This window comes from Dendrobates tinctorius, unplaced genomic scaffold (genome assembly GCF_039654945.1).
Source record: "Dendrobates tinctorius isolate UK_male_01 unplaced genomic scaffold, ASM3965494v1 ptg000070l, whole genome shotgun sequence".
Taxonomy (NCBI): Eukaryota; Metazoa; Chordata; class Amphibia; order Anura; family Dendrobatidae; genus Dendrobates; species Dendrobates tinctorius.
Window position 1 is genome coordinate 91,216,915 of NW_027361738.1, and position 13,824 is coordinate 91,230,738.

A 13,824-nucleotide genomic window follows, 5' to 3' on the forward strand; every position below is an offset into this window, starting at 1 on the left:
ATCAGATGGCTGAGACAGGAAAAGATCAGAGTTGTAAGCTTCTTTGATGACCTGCAGCAAATCTTGATTCTGAATGACTCCTACAAAATTGCAATCAGAAAGTATGGTCTTAGGTGGAGCATCTGGAACAGCGTCAGTGGAGAACATCCGGGATAGAGCATCTGCTTTTCCATTGCGAGAACCTGGTCTATAAGAGATTGTAAAATTGAATTGATTAAGGAAAAGACTCCAGCGGGCCTGCCGTGGGGTCAGGCATCTTGCTGACCTGATGAACTCAAGGTTGCGGTGATCCGTGAGGACCACGATCGGCTGTGAGGCTCCTTGCAGAAGATGTCTCCACTCCTTGAAGGCGGCGATGATAGCCAGTAATTCTTTATTTCCTACATCGTAGTTCTTTTCGGCAGGAGACAGTCGCTTGGAAAGAAAAGCACAAGGATGAAGTAAATTCTTCTCACCTGTTCTTTGGGACAGTATAGCCCCGGTGGCACAGTTTGAGGCATCCACTTCAATAATGAAGGCGAGTTCCGGGTCAGGGTGGATCAGTACTGGTGCTGACGTGAACTTGGTCTTGAGCCGAGAGAATGCTTCTTGGGCTTGAAGGGACCAAATAAATGCTGTCTTCTTCTGTGTCAACCGGGTGATGGGCGAGACGATGTCAGAGAAGTTCTTGATGAAACGTCTGTAGAAGTCAGCAAACCCGATGAAACGTTGGACCTCCTTGACGTTCTTGGGGATTGGCCACTCCTGAATTGCCTTGATCTTGCTGTTATCCATACTCAGACCCTGTGGAGAAATTACATAACCTAAGAATTGAATCTCCGACTTGTGAAATTCGCATTTCCCCAGCTTGATGTACAGTTGGTGTTCCCTCAACCGCTGCAAGACAGTCTTGACATGTTGCTGATGTTCCTCCATGGAGCTAGAAAAAAATCAGAATGTCATCCAAATAGATTACGACAAAAATATCAAGAATGTCTCTGAAAATATCATTTACGAGATGTTGGAACGTTGCTGGGGCATTGCAAAGTCCAAATGGCATGACCAAATACTCAAAGTGTCCATATCGAGACCTAAATGCTGTTTTCCATTCATCTCCAGGTCTTATACGGACTAGATTGTATGCCCCGCGTAGGTCCAATTTTGAAAAGACCTTGGCCTGACGAACTCTCTCGAGAAGCTCCGGAATTAATGGCAGGGGGTAGCGGTTCTTGATGGTTACCTTGTTAATTTCCCGGTAATCAACACAGGGTCTGAGGGATCCATCCTTCTTTTTAACGAAAAAGATGGGTGCACCGGCTGGAGAGGATGAGGGGCGTATAAACCCCTTAGACAGGTTCTCGTCGATATATTCTTTGAGAGTCTTGAGCTCAGGACCGGACAATGGATAAATATTACCAAAAGGAATGGTAGCAGCAGGCAGAAGCTCGATTGGGCAGTCATAAGAGCGGTGTGGTGGTAATTTATCTGCATTCTTTTTATCGCACACGTCCGAAAATTCTTTATAAACTGCCGGTAACTCTAGGTCCGATGATGGGTTGGCCGGAGATGGATCAGTCGATTTCTCAGAAGTTACCTCTTTAGCTGGGAAGCGCAATCTCTTAGTCTCCCAGTCAATGATGGGATTTTGAGCCTGCAACCAGGGTAAACCCAAGATAATAGGGAAATGTGGAGAGGAAATCAGAAGGAAGGGCAATTTCTCCTGGTGATCATCTCCCATGAGGACCTTCAGTGGTTCAGTCTGCTGGTCTACGGGCCCCGAGGTCAAAGGGGACCCATCCACAGTCTCCATCAGAATTGAAGACACTCTTCTCTGTGATCGGATTCCATATTCCCTAGCAAAAGAAGTGTCCATGAAGTTACCGCTAGCCCCAGAGTCTATCATGGCGGAACTGTTCACCCAACGGGAGTCAATCCAGATCTTGATAGGAAGGTAACAATGTGAATCTTTTTTCTTATTGCAAGGGTATGAAACTGCAGAAGATAGAATAACAGCATTAATGGGTAGTATCGTTTCGGATGTAACAGAGTTCATATCTGAAAAGTCATAATCAGGAGCGGTTGCTGCAATTTCGGGTGGCCCTGATTCGGAAGTCATGGAGTATGATTCAGAGAAGTCGCGTTCTATCACGGCTGCGGTTGTTCTGCGAGAACGATTGGGGCAGTTGATAATAAAATGTCCTGACTTCCCACAGTAAAAACATAAATTCTCCTTGAAGCGAAATTCCTTCCGTTCGTCACTTACTCGACTTCGTAGGGAATTTACCTGCATCGGCTCAGGTGTGGACTCCTGAGGACTTGGGTCCGGAATCTCCTTAGGAAGGAAAGGAAGAAGCGATTTATTGCTGCGGTTCATCTCAGACCACCTTTCTAGTTTTCGTTCGGAGATGCGAGCGTCTAGGCGAATACAGTGATTGATGAAATCACCTAGAGCAGTGGGAGCCTCCGCACGTGCGAGCTCGTCCTTGATGGAACTGGACAACCCCTTCTTAAATATAGAGTACTTCGCTGCACTATTCCAGGTGGTGTCCTGAGCCCACCTTCTAAAATCCATAGCATACTCAGTCACTGGGCGTTTACCTTAACGCAAATTCAGCAGGGCCGTCTCAGCTGTAAGGCCACGGTTCGGATCGTCAAACATCTGCCCCATGGCGGCGATAAACATATTGAAGTCATTCAGACATGCATCCTGTGATTCTATCAGAGGGTTTGCCCAGGCAAGGGCCTTATTAGTCAGCAACATGATGATAGTCAATACTTTGGATCGGTCTGTAGGAAACTGTGTGACATGTGCAGCAAAGTATAAACGACACTGGTTCAGAAACCCACGGTACTTGTCTCGGTCGCCACCAAACCTAAATGGCGGTAGTTTGGGGATGGTAGGAACAGAAGCCTGAGATTGTGCCTCCAGAGCCACAACTCGGCCACGCAATTCCTGAAGGGTCTGACTGAGTACTTGTATATCATATTTAGTCTGCCCCTCTAGGCCTTCTATTCTGCTCTTCCATGTCTGCACTTCAGCGTGTACAGTGGCAGTGATATTATTTAGCTTCTTAACACGCACTTCTAAAGTCTCTGACCCAGCAGCATCCATTTTTAAGGCTTGTGTATCCTGTCACGATACTAGTGGATACAACTGGACACCAGTGGCTAGGTCAAAGAGACTACAGACACAGTGGGTTGCGCAAGCAATATTGTATTAATGATCTGAATGCAATATAGCATATAAGTCCAGATAAATGTTCAGTCAATATGATAGCAGAGCTGATACTCTGCGACACAGCATGCAAAGTCACTGAGCAATGCGGGCACAAGACACAGACTCTTGCAGAGCGGAGGAACACACTAGCTGGCTGGAGTTCTTACTTCACCGCAGGTGTAGTCAGGCAGAGGTTCCTGAAGTCAAGTGTTCAGCAATCACTCGGTCAGCAGGCAGGGATCCAGACGTGCAGGTTGGCAGAGGACTCCGCCGTTAAGAGAGGACCAACAGGGATAGTAAGTCCAGGCTTGGGACTGCAGAGGCACAAAGTCCAATACATAATACACAAGCAATGAATCAGAGCAGGTGCTGGCTTTATATACAGCTTTGGCAGGAAGCAAGATGGCCGACGTGGAAACATCAAGATCCATGTTAACTAAGGGCAAGTCTAAGGGCAAGAGAAACAGATTCCAGGACTAGATACTGACAGGGCGTGACTAAGCAGCTACCTTGGTGTTCACTGGAGCCTCTGATGGTGAGGTCAGACTTGTGCGGCAAGTACTATGATTGGGGGTGGAGTAGTGAAAGACTGAGCTTCGGATCGGGTAAAAAATTTATTTCATTGCTCATGCTGGCAGGGAAAAATTTCATCTCGCTCCGAGAGCGAAAGGCCATGGGGTTCAGCGGGGCCCATGGCCTGAGCAAACTGTAACACTCGCACCCTGACTGGTTGGCACGAGCATGGGATTGTGGCCCCACTGTGCCACAAACCAGACTACCCTGGAAGGGGCATGACTTAGCAGCTACCTTGGTGTTCACTGGAGCCTCTGATGGTGAGGTCAGGCTTGTGAGGCAGGTAGCTGCCAGGTCCCACTCCAGGGCAGTGTGTCTGTAGCAACTGATCCCACTGAGGGACTAAACACTAATAGCAGGTGCGGGCAAGTACAGACGGGCACGATTGGTACTCTGGCGGGCTCGGCTGACACTCTTGGCAGGCAGGCGGGCACGGCTGGCACTCTTGGCAGGCAGGTGTGCACAGCTGGCACTCTTGGCAGGCAGGTTGGCACAGCTGGCACTCTTGGCAGGCAGGCGGGCACGGCTCGGACTGGGGGGGGAAGGCACTGATTCGGGAAGGACAGGATCACGGACAGGTATGAGTGGTATATGGGAACAGGTAGGGACCTGGTCAGACTGAGGGAACAGGAACTCTTAGGAACCAGTTCAGACTTAGAGGACAAAGAACCGCAAGGTGTGGAATGGAAGCAGAGCAAAGCCGCAGAGTTGCGGAGCAGAGCCGCAAGGTTGCGAAGCAGAGAGAAAGAGCAGAGCTGCAGGGTTGCGGAGCAGAGAACGGAGCAGAGCAGTAGGATTGCGGAGCAGAGAGCGGAGCAGAGCCGCAGGATGCGGAGCACAGAGCATAGCAAAGCCGCAGGATACGGAGCAGAGTGCAGAGCAAAGTCGCAGGATGCGGAGCAGAGTGCAGAGCAAAGTCGCAGAATGCGGAGCAGAGTGCAGAGCAAAGTTGCAGGATAGAACACAAGGATATACACAGCAGGGTAAGAAAGGCTACAGACAAGGATACAAATAGGTACAGGTATAAGATTCAGTACAGACAGGGTAAGGTACGGGTACAGGTACACGATCAATGATTTATGCCAGGGTATGCAGTCCCCTGGGAGGCAGAGACAAGAGAAATAGCAGGACAGGACCTGGCAACTCAGTAGCCAAAGACAGACTGAAAGAGTTGCTCAGGCATCCCACTATGGGTGGGGATGCCTTAAGTACCTGATGCCTCTTAGCAATTGGGGACACCTTAGGAAGGTACACACTATCTCTATAAGACTCAGGAAGTGCAAGGGCCACCGCCCTAAGCATACAGCCAGGAAGTATGCAGCCAGCAAGACATGAGGTTCACAGCAAGGAGCCGGCAGAGGACAGCACTCACAGCATGGCCCGAAGTGGTGAGAAAGATTGGAAGCCATGCAGTGATGCTGGCAGGGATGTTACAGAAAGTAGGAATCCAGGCCAATTGATATGGAAACTGTGGATGGATCACCTTTATCTTCGGGACCTGTTACTCATGAGACAATTGAACTTGAAATCTATATTGAACTGAATCATCGTGAAGCCATTATTTTTATTATTTTATTATTTCTTCTCCAATATTTCCAGTTATTCTAGGAATTTCCTGGTTTTCCAGTCATAACTCTTCTATCAACTGGGCATAAAGGACCATTACCGTTCCCTCTGAGTACTGTAAGAGCATTTGTCATACTAATCCATCTGTTCTCCAACAATTCCAAGTCTCAGAAATTTCCCATCACTATTATGATATACTATTACCTTAGTACCAGCAGTTCACTGATGTCTGAAGTGAGAAAAAAGCCGATCATCTACCTCCTCATCGTCCTTACAACCAGAACTGTGGTGTCGGAGTCAGTATAAAATGGACTGACTCCGACAATATATAATAAATTGGGTTCAGTAGTACACTTCAGAATGTGCAGTAAATGTTTTCATAAGAATCTGGGAAAGTTATGAAATATTCTCTAAATGTCTCTTCTGTTCCTGATCTCAGGATCTCGGCTTTTAGTTGAGATGAATCTGTGCTGCACTTTATGTACCTGCTCAGTAGTGAGGCAGTGCTGTGGAGTTGGAGTCATGGAAATTGAGGAGTTGGAGGTTTGGTTTACTGACTTCACAGCCCTGCTTATATCTGTCCCAATTCAGTTTGGAAGAATTTACGATCTTTCTGAACAAGAATTGAAAGTATTAAGAGAATACCTGGATGAAAATTTAGAAAAAGGCTTTATTCAGCCTTCCTCATCCCCAGCTAGAGCACCGTTGTTCTTTGTAGGAAAGAAGGACTCAACCCTGCGGCCATGTATTGATTACAGATAAATAAATAAGATTACCGTTAAAAATCGTCACCCACTCCCCTTAATTCCTGAGTTGCTGGAGAGACTGTGTTCTGCCAAGATTTTTTTACCAAACTCGATCAAAGAGGGGTTTATAATCTTATACGGATCCACCCGGGGGATGAGTGGAAAACCTCTTTTAGAACTAGAGATGGATATTTTGAATATCGAGTTATGCCTTTTGCCCTTATCAATGCCCCTGCCACCTTTCAGCACTTCATTAATTATGTTTTTCTGCTCCTGTGTACCGACCTCTGGATATCCAATGACTACGCAATCTGTCTTAGCTTCCATTAAAATCCTGCTGCTCCTGTGTACCGACCTCTGACTTCTCTGACTAAGCTACCTGTCTCTGCTACCCTTAGTAGTTCCAATAAAATTACTCTAACCGAGGCCTGGTTCCTAACAACTTGTCTCTGCATTTCCCTTCAGCTCATTACTGCTGCAGACAATCACTGGCTATAGTGGTTCACTGCTTAAGTCGGTAATTAGTTGCATTAACAGCGAGTATAGAGGTCAAAACATTTACTGCATGGAAGTACAAAGACTTGCGAGAGACCAGGAAGCCTTAGAATTGTTTTCATGGTTGGACAACTTGGGTAATATAAGTTCATATAAGCTGGTTGGCAATCAACATGGCTGGCAGAAGAGCTCTCTAAAGGAATCCTTACTCTACTGCAGTATCAGGGGCTAGTTATGTATCAAACACAATTAGCTATACCTAGCTTACATGTAACATCTGACATCAGAGGGGTCCAGGACATGAAAATGGGCATCAGTCAAACATCAATCTTGAGGTTAAGCAAAGTTTGTAAAAGTAATTCCCCCAGTTTCATCTTCTCTGGTAGGCTGAAGGTACGCAAATCCAATATATTTAGGGAAAGAGCTACAGGAAGGGTAATGACGGCCATATTGGTTGCCCCTAGCTTTCTCAGTAACAGTAATACCTAAGACATTTACAACTTTCTACTTTTTTATAAAATACATATTTGAACCGTGTCCCTTAAGGCCCCGTTACACGCAGCGATCTCGCTGGCGAGATCGCTGATTTTGTGACACATCAACGATCTCTCCAGCGAGATCGCTGTGTGTGACATCCAGCAGCGACCGGCCCCCCTGCTGGGTATCGCTGATCGTGCTGGATCGTCCTCGACCGTTTTTTCATCGCTGTCTCCCGCTGGCCAGCGTGCATCGCTGCGTGTGGCAGCGGGAGCCAGCAAACAGCGATGCTGCACGCTGGTTTCCAAGGTAAACATTGGGTTTGTAAGAGCCGCGCGGCTCTTAGAAACAAGATGTTTACCTTGGAAACCAGCGTCACGCTAGTATCCAACATAAACATCGGGTTTCTAAGAGCCGTGGGGCTCTTAGAAACCCGATGTTTATGTTGGATACCAGTTTGCTCACTGGTCCTGATCGCTGGAGGGGCTGTCTATGTGACAGTTCACCAGCGATCAGCCTAACAGGTCCCAGCGATCCCATCCATGTCGGATCGTTGGTGGGATCGCTGGGACATCGTTATGTGTAAAGGGGCCTTTAGTCTTGTTGTTTTTGCATACAAACTGACTCCAGAAGATACAACCAATGCTCTATTCCATATTCTATTAGGCTGCAGGCCTTTTACATAGTTCCAGAATTTTAAATATATTAACTTGGTAAAATTCCCATAGGCAATGTATTATAATGAGGAGTGCTACCAGTTCCATTAAAGGCAAATTACTTCCTAGCGGAGAAACCACACTAGATAATACCATGAAATTGGATTTGTGGCTTGCCGATGGCTGTTGAGGTCTTTAAGGAAATGATCTTTGAATAAAAGGTTGAAATGTTATCTATTAGGCCAGAATCACATCGCATATGGGCCAAATAAGTTAAAGATTTAGAGATAAGCAAATCGATCAGATGCCAACTGAATCTCTGTAGAATTTTTAGGAATTTGCCAAACCTGGAAAATGTGAACATTCTCCGCTGATGTTTAAAACATTGCATCAGTCAGAGAGGGCTCCATGACCTTGGAAATGGCCCCGCAGGCTTCACCATTATGTCTTGCAGCTATAAAACACTGAAATTACTGTACAGATAGTGTATGACAGCACAGCAGTGTAAAAGACTGGGGTGTGACGAGCAAAGTATAGTGTCATACACGTTTTTCAGGGAAATTGGAGACTTTGCTGTACTTTCGCTTCATGGTGAATTGATTTGAGGCAAATGTTAGAATGTTTGGGAAACATTTGGCAAATCTGGTGAATTCTAATTTCAAAACATATGCTGATCGCTATAAGGAAATCTAATATATAAAGCTCAAGTGTGTGTATGTATGTATGTGTGTATGTCCGGGATTGGCATCCGCACCGTCGCAGCTACAGCCACAAAATTTGGCACAGTCACACGTCTGGACCCCGAGAGCGTCCTAGGCTATGTTGTGAGGTGAAATTTTAACCCCACGAGTTCCAATTCACCAAACAATTTTGCCCCTATCTACCTAATGGGGAAAAAGTGTGTATCAAGCCCCGCCCCTCATTATGATGTCACAATGGTTGCCATGGCGACGCTGATTCACCATAGGTTGCAATGGTGACAGTTATGTCATAATGGTTGCCATGGTGATGATGATGTCATAATGGGTATATGGGCACGGGACTGTGGGATGAAGCATGTGTGATGAGTATATGGGCACTGGACTATGGGATGGAGGATATGTATGACGGGTATATGGGCACAGGACTATGGGATGAAGGATATGTATGACGGGTATATGGGCACGGGACTATGGGATGGAGGATATGTATGATGGGTATATGGGCATGGGACTATGGGATGAAGGATGTGTGATGGGTATATGGGCATGGGACTATGGGATGGAGGATGTATGATGGGTATATGGGCATGGGATTATGGGATGGAGGATGTGTGATGGGTATATGGGAACTCGACTATGGGATGGAGGATATGTATGATGGGTATATGGGTACAGGCCTATGGGATCGTGGATATGTATGATGGGTATATGGGCACGGGACTGTGGGATGGAGGATAATTATAATTTGCTATAACTAACCACAGTTAGTTACTATGCCCGGGCAGCGCCGGGCTCTTCAGCTACTGTTTTATAAATATGAAATGGTATGACGATTTTCATGTTGAAATACCTTTCCATTAAAATTAAATCACTGGACCACAATTCTTCCGATGTGGCAGGATGTCTATTATAGAGTTTTATGACATATGGATGTTTCACGTTAAGTGAACAGAAAGCGGATTTGCATTTTATTTTATCCTAATGGAACTGCAGTTTTGTCTATGTAATCACCGGTTTGAATCCTATAGAAATAAATCCACAGATCCATCCAGAGATCCATCACAATTCATTGTATAACCAACTGTGTCCAAAGATAACAGAAAAACCTTAAAGGGAACCTGTCACCAGAAAAAAACGCTATTAACCTGCCAATATGGGGTTAATCTGTAGGTTAATAGTGTTATTATGTTGCCTGGCGCCTGCACTAAGACGAACGCTGCATGGAGAAAAAAAGCTTTATTCTCCCCGGCAGCATTCCCGTTTCAGTCATGGGGGGGTGGCACTGGCACTGGTTCAGCCCCCTACCCTGACTGACAGCCAGCACCATGCAGAGCAAGTGTCAGCCATGGCCGAGAGTGCAGTTTCAGTCACCGCTCTCTATACTCAGAGTGGTGACTGAACCAGCGCCGATGCCACCCAAGTGACTGAAACCAGAATGCTGCGGGGGTAATAAAGTTAATTTTCTCCCTGCAGCATTTGGCTATGTGCAGGCGCCGTACAGAGTAACCCCCTATATGCAGGTTAGTAGCTTTGTTTCTGGTGAAAGGGTCCCTTTAATGTCCTTTAGTAGTCACTTCTCTTTGTCTGCAGAGCTCTGAGAGGGAAGGGAAGACCCTTAATAATGAGGGGTTGAAAGGGACCCACTAAACCCAAGGGAGATATGATACTTTTTTACATCACCCATAGAACAGTTTCATACAAGTGTAAGTTTTGACCAGCAACCTGAAGGATTGATACAATCAAGATTAACAGTGGAGAAGTCCCTGGTGGACCTATCTTGGCTTGGACAAGATCAAGCTTCCTATAGAGCATTCATCCATCAAGTCGCCATGGCTTGAGATCAAGCTGAAGGTCATTAAATAAAATAGTAATAATTATAAGCTTAGGTTCTATAGTAAGAGATTATCAAATAAGGCAAAATTTGAATTTGACTCCTTGCACAGGTTTTTCCTGGAGATTATAGAGAAGTTATTCTCCGTGAATTAAATGTTCTTTATTATGCTCTAGGATCTCACTAGATACCAAAATATAGTAAATATAACATGTAAAAATAAAAAAAAATACTCATATCACCACTCATCTCTTTGGCCTCTGCCACTCACCGTCACCAGTCCAGCCCTTTTTGCATCTTCTCATTCAAGCGCGAGCACTGAAATCCCCGGGCCTCTTACATCCCCGGGCTGAGACGTCCGACTGTGATAACACCCAGATCTATGCAAGTACATGAAAGGTCACGATGTCATGATATTACATGGTGCGTCGTGATCATTGGCAAGCACATGCAGAACCCTCAAGGTCCTCATCAGAGCTGGCTAAGTGTGAGAGGTCTGGATATTTCAGCATTCATATTGGGGATCAGAAGACACGATGAGGTCCGAATAGGTGATGCTGAGGAGCAGATGTGCGGAAGAGGTAAGTGATAAGGTGAATATAATTCCATGTTGCTGAATCCAGGCAGAAGCGAATTGCAAAAGCTCAGCATTTTGGTGAATCTGAATATTTGTAAAATTTGATTAGAATTCAATTCCACAAAATGTCTCTAGTGGTTCATCTCAATGTATACGTTATATGAATTCTATGTGACATAAGACATAACAAGACAGCCCTTTTTAGGCAGAAACCTATCCCTGTACCAGAAATGTAGTTGTAGAATAAATTTCATGAGTGATTATGTTCTTCTTTAGAGGGTACTGTTTATTCTTCTGGAGAAATTCTGCTTGCGCGGAAAAAAAAGGTATGCAAATCAGCTGTCCTCGAGGAGGAAGTATTATGTAGTGACTGACCTAGTGTGACACGACCCAATGGTTAGTCAGTCACCAAATGGCACAACAAACAAGGGAACACCAGGGAAACTATAACAACGGTGGGCCTTGTCGATAGTTAATGGGGAAATGGACATCTCCTGCACTCACCTGAGGATGTACCCTGATCTCACTATCGTCCCTATACGGGTTCTTTGTCCCCATATGGGTTCTTTCACCCGTCGCTGAGCAGGATACCTAATACCTCACTTGCCCTGCTCTTATCCCTAAGTAGGGAGCTGGCAGGTGTGAGCACTGGTCCACCACTGCAGTAATACAACGAAAGGAATGAAAAGACAGACAAGGTAACAAAAATATAGTACTTCGCATGTGCACACTGCTGCTTAACTCCACACCACAGAAAGCACAGCAACAGGACTCCAAACACCAGAGAGCTGCTTTTGTAAAGGTTGGTCTCCAAAGAGGAACTGCATCGCCAGCAGTCAGCTGATGCATCAGGTGAACTTTTAAAGGCTGTGGGAGTGGTCACCAGCAACATCAGCTGACCCAGCAGCACTGCAGTAACACCAGCTTGCCAGCTGGGAAAAAACGCATTTAACCCCCCGATGGCCTGAAAGGAAAAAAGTTTTAATGTGAGTGGAACCAGAGCTGCCACAAATCCAAAAATGGATTGTGACAGGAAGAAAGCTGTATTCCAAGTGGCACTTGTTAGTAACCCTATAACTTAATGTCCAAACATTAGGATATTTTGCCAAACCAGAATCTTTTCCAACAAGACAGCCACTTGCAGACAACAGTTTCGGAGTTCTTGCCTCTTGACAGTGCAGGTGCAAGATACAGTTTGGATGGGTGAGAGACCCTTGATGTGAGTCTAGGGATAAAGTTTCCTCTTGTGTTGACTGGGAGCTGAGATATTTATTCTGTAGGAATAATGAAATAAATGGCATGTCAACTCAGCCAAAGTAGCTTTTTAGCAGCCCTATGCTATGGCTCATGGAGGGGTCCTTTGAAGTGTACTGTCCTTTGAGACTTCCATGTATACTTTTAAGGCATATAGACAGGGGTTGGCATTATGAGACAATTTATTCACCTAAATTTTACCCAATGAGAAAATGTGCCACTAAGTTACTTTAGCAGTTTGAAAAGTATTAGTAGTTTATTTTATAACATGTACATTTTTTTATTTGCCTTTACATGTAAAACCTATTAAACTGATGAAGTACCTCTTCCTACAATTACTGTTTGCTTTAACATTTAAAAATCCAGCTCATTTGATTATTATCCATTGTTTGACATAATAACTTGACATGACACCTCTTTACTCACTAGCAACATTCGGGCAACTAAGTTTTATTTTACTCCCCATGAGGTTAATGGAAATTAAGCACATGAATTAATAAGTAGATGCCTTCTACAATCTAATGCTTTGCATTTTTCATGGGGGAAAGAAAAAGAAAACAGGATGGACCAGAAGATGAAAATTAAATTAATCCTTAGTTTCTGTTTAACTGTTAACACAATGTAAATGTAACATTTTTAAATATTTAAATATTTAAATATTCTCCCTTGAGAAAGCCACTCGTTGGTGGCGATACGCGTGGGGTTGCTCCCCCCCACCATCTTATCTCGCAGAGGCACTAGGCACTTTCATCGCTTTTTATATGTGTATCCATGGAGTTCTGGTATAATTGATGGTTATTGTTTGCATCTTCTGGTTGTTTGTGGTCTACATGTACTCACTCAGCACACCAGGGGTGCCCAGTCACCAGCTCCTTTGTCCTATATGCGTTTTTGCATTCAATTTTTTACTGGCTGTACTTTCCTGGTAACATGCGGTTTGCATGCTTTTATTAATCACACCAGGGGTGCACATATATCAGCCTCATCTTCCCATAAGGTTTTTGCATACACATTTTTCATGGTGCTGTGAATAGTTTTCAACTGCATACATTTTTTTTTTTTTGGATTGTGCATTTTAGATCTTTTTTGGATCTACTTCATTCAAATTATGCTATACTAGACATTTCATGAGGTTGTTTGTCTATTTCTGTGGGATTTTTTGATGTGGGTGGGTTATCATGTCAGTACTACATGACATGGTTTAAGATTCTGTTTGCACATGTTTTTAAATGTTTTTATGGAATTTGTGCTTTTCCTTGTCTGTGTTGATTTTTTCAATAAAATTGTGTGCATATCATTTATATCTGTGGTGTTCCCATTGTATAAGCAAGCCGCTTTCCTTCCAGTTTCATTTTTAAATATTTAAAACGCAATGAACATTTATTGTCTGTAAAATGAGACTTTTATGACAAAATTTTGTATTTTTAAAATTGTTAAATTTTAAGGATTTTAAAATTTTATACCGTTTTCATTTATTATATTCTTACAACAAATGTCTTCAATCAAAATCAAATTTATTTTACAAATTAATTTTGAAATAAATTAATTCAGATATTTCTAAGAATTCTGTTAGTATTCTAGGAGTTTTTTCCTTACATTTTATATACTGTATATACATTTTTAATTATTATGTATTGTAAGTTCTTTGTTCTATTTTTATATAAAAATATCAAATCATTCCTTAACCCCTTACCTACAATTGACGTAATATTCCGTCCATGTGACCATGGACCTAATTACCATGGACGGAAT

General features: G+C 44.0%; 1 protein-coding gene across 1 annotated transcript in view; it reads right to left on the reverse strand.

Annotated features, from left to right (window-relative positions):
* THSD7A (thrombospondin type 1 domain containing 7A) overlaps nt 1-13,824 on the reverse strand; it is a 730,410-nt gene that overhangs the window by 317,777 nt on the left and 398,809 nt on the right. The window lies entirely within an intron of this gene.